The 8,646-nt window shown below is 32.7% G+C and overlaps 1 pseudogene; it reads right to left on the bottom strand.

Moving 5' to 3' along the window:
* Positions 1-3,426: 3,426 nt before the first annotated feature.
* On the bottom strand, positions 3,427-4,874 carry LOC116005872 (annotated as a pseudogene).
* Between the last annotated feature and the right edge of the window lie 3,772 nt (positions 4,875-8,646).

Here is an 8,646-nt window from a genome sequence, read left to right as displayed (position 1 = left end):
CTACTAGATGCAAACAAACTTATATGAACGGGAGAGAACTCATAACCAAAGAATTGAAGGAATGCACATAAGTATCCTAGTTTAGAAGTCACACTCGTAAACAATTAAACGAGGATTAGAACAATGAATATCTGATCTTCATTCAACTGAGTAATAAATTAATACTCAAAGTCTTTCATTCACACTACTATTCTTCTAATCAACACTTCACATTTGTTGAAGGACAATTCCAAAGGGAAAATGACATCTATATTTGACAAAGTTGGCTCATTGTGTGTCTTGAATTGTTTGGACTTTTTTTTTTTTTAGAACAATTCCAAATTGTTTGGACTTTTAATCTCACAAATATTAACTCAGTTCACTTTCAATTTTGATCTCTACATATATATTATTTTATCACATTTAGTGTATAAGTTTCCATTTTTTACTCACTTTCTTTCAAAACCAAACTATAATGGATAATAATAGAAACGCGTCAAATTTTCAATTAAGAACTATGCACATTTTCTTCTCTTCTACTAAAAGGTTGAATCCTCAACTCGATCCGACGGAGCTTTTGGGAGAATGTAATTCATGGTAACCTCACTTTCAATTTTGATCTCTACATATAAATTATTTTATCACATTTAGTGTATAACTTTCCATTTTTTATTCACTTTCTTTCAAAACCAAAGCTATAATGGATAATAATAGAAACGCGTCAAATTTTCAATTAAGAACTGTGCACATTTTCTTCTCTTATCCTAAAAGGTTGAATCCCCAACCAGATCCGACAGAACTTCTGAGAAGATGTAAATCATGGTAACTCGACTGAACGCAAAAACTAGACTTTTGCTCATTGCGCACAAGGAGTCCCCCTCACTTTAAGAAGTTACTCCCACACTGTCGCTGGTGAGACTAGGTTCCTGGTCTCTTCTCCCAAATTTCACTCATGTGACCAGTTGAGCTGCTCATGCGGGCACTATGAACATTTTCTTTTCAAAAGTGTCCGATGTGTTCAAGCTAATATGAATTGGAAATTCGTTATGGTTGTTTTCCACCGACTATCTGTTCACGCTAATATGGTTATGAATTGGAAATGTAATGCATTTATGGTTATTTTCCACCGACTATCTAGCCTTCATAAGGATAAAACGTGAAAAAAAAAATTTAGAAGTCATGAAACATGAGAAAAATAATACTCAAAGACTAAATGTACTATAATGTGAGAAAATAATACTCAAAGAGTAAATGTACTATAATGTCACATAATGCTGTGCGATCAAAAGTGATAAAATTATATCTCATTCAAATGGTTATTATTCAAATTTAGAAGTGAACTAATAGGTGTGAAATTGAAAGTAATAAATCATGAGACTCTAGAGCAACTTTGTCAAATATAAATGCCATTTTCATTTTGGAATTGATATTCAACAAGTATGGAATGTTGATTAATAAAAATAAATAAATAAATAAAATAAAGCAGTCCGAAGACTTGAATCTTTCTGAAATTTCTCGTAAACTTCATCCACGCAAAAAATTATGGATTACAAAAAATAAAATAAAATCACACTTTTGTGAGAACATCACACCAATAATCAAATCTAGGATAATTGCTTGTTATCTATAATAAAATCATAATTCTTATTACATAAAATTTAATAGCACTTTAAAATACATAAACTGTTACTTATAATATACATTGTAATATTTATATGTGGAGTTCTGATACTATTTAGGGTAGTATTGTTACTAATCATAATATTGTAATACTTGTAACTGAAATTGTGATACTTACAAAGTGTAGTTATAATCTAAATACTATGCCAAACACCTTGTGCTCAAATGACATGTGGTCTCTCTTATATGGAAGGTCATGAGATCTCGTATTAGATGAGAGGAGGGGTATTTTATTTCCAGCTCTATATATATATATATATATATATATATATATATATATATATATCCTTCACTCAAGCATTAAACAAATACCCCTTTTGCATTCCTCACTCACTCACCAAAATTTTTCTCATAACAAAAAAAGAATTAATAATTATGGTCATGTTTGGTAAATGGCTGTTAGCTGATTGGGTTGGTTGTTTGGGTTAAAAGTTATGATTTGTTGATAATATTAGCTAATTGTAGAAAGTTGTTTGATAAATTAGCTATTAGTTGAGAGCTGTTTGGTATAATTTCTTTTCTAAAAAATTTAATTGAAAATGCTGCTTTGAGTAACCTTTTGAATTTAGCATTTTGGAGTTACAAAAAGCTTATTAACCAAACACTTATATTGATTTTTTAACCAAGTCAAACAACTAATACTAGTCAAATAAGCCAAAATTGACTGATAGGCTGATTATTTACCAAACAGAGTCTATATCTTCATCAATGTTTTTCCTTGGAGAGCCACTCTGTAACAATAGTTTTACTGGCAACATCCCTCATGAGATAGGCCAATTATCACGATTACAAACGTTGCACATCGCAAACAATTCACTTTCCGGTGAAATACCAAAGAACATATCACGATGTTGGCGCCTGGAAGTGATTGTTTTAGGCGGTAATGGTTTAACCGGCCGGCTTCCCATCGAGTTTCCATCCCTGAATAAGCTTCAAATCATGTCTGCTTACCGCAACAAGATAACAGGTGAGCATGGCCAACTTTGAATTTTTGTGACTCCGTTCTTATAAATAAATAAGGTCCTAAGTATAAGTTTAATCTTTAAAATTCAATACCATAAAATATATGACTACATACTCTTCTTTTCGGTTATAATTATTAGGAGGGAGAAGTGATTTGAGAAAAAAATTGTTGAGTTTTAGGATTAATTGTATGTTTTTTTTAATTTTTTAATTAGCTAAGTCAAAAATAAATATTGAGCACCCTAAATATTGACGCCCTGTGATGTTGCCTATCTTGCACTTCCTAAAATCCGGTCATTCAGGTTATGCATCGCTAGAGCATTATTCCCGGATTTATTTTGCTTCTAAAAATGAGTGTGCATTTTTTGACAAAATCTAGCGACAGATTCAAATTTCCGTCGCTAGATGATTAACAAAGCGTGCAAAATTTTTTTAAATAAAAATCTAGCGACGAAAATTTAAATCTGTCGCTAAATCTAGCGACGGATTCATATTCTGTCGCTAGATAATTAACAGAGCGGGCATACAATTTTTTTAAAAAAAATAAAATCTAGAGACGGAATTTTAATCTGTCGCTAGATCTAGCGACGGATTCAAAATTCCGTCGCTACAATAGTGACGAGGTGAGACTACAATTTTTTTTAAAATAAATCTAGCTAAGGATCCGTCGGTAAATCCAAATATAGTTCAGATCTAAACATTTTAATTTGCTAACCCTAGCAGTTAATTCCATTTCAGCCTTCATCATCTCCCTTCCAAGTTCCAGCCCCTCTTTCTTTGTCTTCGAACTGTAGACCGGCGACCTCAACACGCCGGCGACGAGGACAATATATCATGCAATACATGTTTATGATGCATTATGATGCATGATGACTTTATATCATGCAATACATGTTTATCCCAAAACGTAATGGTCCCTTGACTATTGCAAATCGTGATTGGAGGGCTCCAAATGCACTTTCTAAGTTTTTTCAACATGCTTCTTGCATCATTGCAAATAACTTTTTCTTTGGTCCCCGAGGTTGATCAATAGTTTGTACCAGGGTTGACCATTTCGGATATATACCATCAGCTAGATAATATCCTGTATTGTACCCTTTCCCTTGAATAACATAATGAGCAGGAGATGGCGTACCATTTGGAATGTTTGCAAACAAATGAGATGCCTCCAACACATTAATATCAATATTCGACCCTAGCAAACCAAAATGTGCATGCTAAATCCACAAATCATAATCAACTACGACCTTGAGAATAATAGTTAGTTCTCGACTACGCCCAGCATATTGTCTGGCCCAAGCTGTTGAACAATTTTTCCAAGCTCGTGCATGCAATCTAAACTACCAAGCATCCCTGGAAATCCACCCCTCTCCTCAATTTCAAGCAACCTTGCAACAACATTAGCATCAGGCACTCTTAAATAGCGTTGTCCAAAGACCTCTACTACCGCTCGACAAAATCTCTTCAAACTTTCAATTACTGTTGATTCCCCAATTTGAATATATTCATCTATTGCATCTGCTGCTACTCCATAAGCCAAAATTTGAAATGCTGCTATTACTTTTTGTAAAGTAGACAAGCCTAGTCTACCAATTTTATCTCTCCATTGCACAAAGTAGTTGTCGTACTTCGCAACAGCGTTAACAATTTGTATGAACAAATTTCAACTCATTCGAAATTATTTACGAAATATTGCGTCATTATATTTTGGATTTTCTAAAAAATAATCATCACGTAATCTTCGATCACCATATATGCGCTCATGGTGAATCACTCTATGGCTGGGAATCGAACCTCCATAGCTTGAGTAGCCATAATCTCTAAATAGTAAGCCATGACAGCGTTGTTGCGAGCATACATACTTAGTAGCACTTGTTGTTGTGATTGTATTATACCAATGAGATCATTGTTATCCCCTTGCAAGGATGAAGATGGGAGTGGGGGTGAAGATGAAAAGGGGTGTGAGGGATTCATATCTCAAGATTGCTATGGTGAAATGATGAAAGATAAGTTTGTATGTCATGTATTTAAATATCTGATATGATATCTTTTACAAATTCCAAACACAATTGTTTTCAACCATTGGATTAGATCACAAGCCTCTTAGCCCTTAATTGGTATGCATATATTTCCAACACACAATCCAATACCTGACATGATATCATTCCCAAATCCCAAAAGGCAATTGCTTTCAAGAAAAGAACAAAATCATGAGCATAGATGCTAATTCCATCACAGGTCCAATAAGCCATGATTGTGTCAGAAATACACAATTACGAATTCATGCAAAGAGAATTCGTCAACCATCTGGGGGAGTAGAAAGTAGTCAGTTTAATCAATATTTTGATAATTTTGGAGGAAATGGGATTGATCTTGTATATTATTGATTTTAAGTATGTTTAAAGTAATTTTAAACGTAATTTGCTTTAATTTTGTTATAATTAAGCTTTATGCACTCTCATTTTTAATTAAATTATATTCAATATTAGTCTTGTTTTAATCGTCCGGATGGGATCTTTCAAATAATATAATTCATTTTTAATAATATAAAATTTATATTTAACAATTTAAAAAAATATACAAATATATTAAAACTTAACAAAGACAAAAAGAAAAAGAATTACAAATAAAGCAGGAGACAAAATTTAAAAAAAAAAAAAAAGTAGCATCATATTTGGCACAATGTGAACAGTGCAGCCCAAATTTGGCATTGCACTGTTCAGATTGCGCCAAAATTCTATGCCTTTTTCTTTTGTTTCGATGATTTCATGCCTTGATTGGAGATTGTCTTATTAGTGTCTTACAGACGCATTATTCATCACAACTTGCAAGATGCACGCAATGTACGTGGGTGATAACCCTGTCGTTTGGTGTGTTACTTGTGGTGTTTAATTCCCAAACCCCACAAAGGTCCGATTTAACGCAATGTACGTGGGTGATTATGCTGTCGTTAGGTGTGTTACTTGTGGTGTTCAATTCCCAAACCCCACAAAGGTCCGATTTCACAATGGTTTGATTTTCCAGTTCCCATCTTTGACTAGTGTGGTTTTGCATATATATAAAATAACACAATGGGTCAGGTGAGGCTCTATGCAACTTTTGCATATAAAATTGAGTAAAGTTCTTTTTTTTTTTTTTTTTTTTTTTTTTTAAAAAAGAGAATTTTATTGATAATTAAAACCTAGGGGATGAAAATCCCCGCTGATCATACAAAAGAGCCAGTTTGACCTTTATAGGTAAAGAAGTACAAGAGTGAAAAAGAGCGGGCGAGCTACTGTTAAGTCCTTCTGAAGCAAGTGCGTCAGCCACCTGGTTGGCCTCCCTATAGATATGTGTCAGGGTTGAACCCCACAAAGAAAGGCAAGAACGGATGTACTGAACTACTTCCATTATTTTCCAAGGAATCTTTACTGTTTGGGAGGATGCAGTGAGAGCAAGAGAGAGAGAATCCACTTCAATTATGAATGGAATTGAGTAAAGTTCTTTTTTTTTCCTTAACTTATAAATCTCATTCTATTTTTTTTAGAACACTCCCCATGTATATGTCATAGAATTATTATGGCACGAACATTTTTTGTCCTACGGTAACAAATTTATTTAAATGACGTTAAACATAAGGACAGTTCGGTCTATTCAATTTACCATCTTCTCAACTCCTCTTTGTTCTAAGAGTTAATTCTTTTTTTATCTTAAATTTATGTGTCATTCCACTTTTAACCATTTTTTTCAGAACATATACTCCGCTGGTCCTAGTATACATTCAGAATATTAACCATTTTTTTAAAATATCCTCTGTTGGTCCTAAATTACACGATGTATACATCCTGCTTGGTAACAACAGGTTTTCTGGTACGTACCATCCCTACATCGATATCAAATTTGTCATTAGTGGTAATTGATGTTCAAAGCAATCAACTTAATTGAAGGATATCTGCCTCCAAATATAGTGCTTCTTAGTGTGGCTAAGGCCTTTTACATTAGTATGTCTTGGCACAATTTTTGGGACCAAAAATATTTTGATATTTTGGTACAGAGCACTATTTTGTTTTTGTTTTTATTTTTCATGGTGAAAGATATATTACTATGCTTTTTGAGTACAGATATATTACTATGCTAATTTCAATTTCTTATGCTAATTTCGTTTTCATTATTTTGATTTTTTGTTGGTACAGAGCATTATTTTGTTTAATCTAGCTGTTTTATTTGAGCTTTTATTTTCATCATTTTGGTTCTGTACGTGTACACACATGAAAGAAGAAACGTTAAAAAAAAAAAAATAATAAATACAAAATCAGCCATAGTAGCAAGAACACAACACCCCTCGAAACACCCACAAATCGAAACAGCCAACCCCCAACAAAGAACAAAACAACCACAACTCGAAAAGGAAAACAATTTAAACAAAAAATAAAAAGAAACAAACAAATGTAACACTTATATGCACAAATGTCATACTTATATGCTCAAATGTAATACTAATCAGGAATAAAATTTTTGTTACTTATAAGGGTAAATGTAATACTTTTATGGGAAAATACAATACTTTTACATTTCGATTTAAAAGTATTACATTTTTCCACAAAAGTATTATATTTGCCCTTATAAGTGAGGGCACTTGTCAACATTACTTATTATGAAAAATGTATTATTTTTTCTCTAATAAGTAACAAAAATTGTACGTATATATTCTTGATTAGTGTTATATTTGAGCATATAAGCATGACATTTGCACATATAAGTGTGACATTTGCATGGTGTCTTGACCTGACCCGACCCGTCTCACGAATGAGGATCCGTGAGACGGTCTCACACAAGTGTGACCAAAAAAAAAGAAACCAAACCTCGAACGGAAGTCATTGTAGCTGGTCGGGGATCTTTGGAGTTGCTACCATCACCTTTACAATGTTTTTAAAACCTGTCTACTTTCAAAGCTACTTAGAATTTATTAGATGGATTAAAATATTAAGTGCCAAGGACTTGAGAGCTACTTTCAAAAGGGGCTCAAACAAAACTTCACTAGCAGCCTAGCACTATACAAATTGCAAAGTATATTAGCATTTTATAATTTTATAAGACATGCCGTAAGTTTCTTGTAATATGGAGATATATAAATACGAGTTATGAAATAAGGTTTTGAAAATCTAAGTATTTTACTATTTGGATGGAGGTTTCAGAGAAATAATAGCTCTCTAACAACTCATGCCTTGACAGTTGGAAATTGGTGTAAAAATAATCATGGTATTGCATTCTTGACCATATGAGTACTCATAAGATCACCATAGCAATTTGAAAAGATAGAAAGTGATAGAATTTACTAATTCAACAGTTGAAAAGTCAAGTATATATTCTCACAATTTATTTTCGAATGATTAATCTGGAAAATGAAATATATCAAATTTTGACAGATTTGGCTATGCAAACTCAAGTGTTCCGACTAGTACTTTTCCTCTAATCAACACTCCATACTTGTTGAAGAATAATTCCAATGAAAATCACATTTATATTTGACAAAGTTGGCTCTAGGAGTCTCATGAATTATTATTTTGACTTTCAATCTCAATTTCACACCTATTAGTTCACTTCTAAATTTGATCTCTAATAAGTATTATTTCAATCACATTTGGTGCACATATTTCTTTTTTTTTTTTTAATCAAATCTACTAGAAACAATACAATTAATACGACTGCATGCATGATGTTTCAAGTTCAGAACCATTTCTTTTCAAAAGTGTCCATGTAATGTTGTTATGAATTGGAAATATGATATACTACAATTGTACTTTTTGTATTTCCATTATAGGGTCATACACAACCAAACTTCAATATTGGTAATCATCCCAATTCGATCCTACTACAAAACATACAAAATACTTGTGGCCTTGTGGGGGATAGTGGAAAAAATTGCATTGTCTGATCTCTATATAACCTCTTCTTTGTAGCTTTATTTTCTCAAGCATTACACAAATACTAGTTCCTCGCTGATTTCAAATTCACTCATCACCAACATAAACATTAATCTCTTCA

Source organism: Ipomoea triloba, chromosome 15 (assembly GCF_003576645.1).
Source record: "Ipomoea triloba cultivar NCNSP0323 chromosome 15, ASM357664v1".
Taxonomy (NCBI): domain Eukaryota; kingdom Viridiplantae; phylum Streptophyta; class Magnoliopsida; order Solanales; family Convolvulaceae; genus Ipomoea; species Ipomoea triloba.
This window is presented reverse-complemented; position numbering and strand designations above follow the sequence as displayed.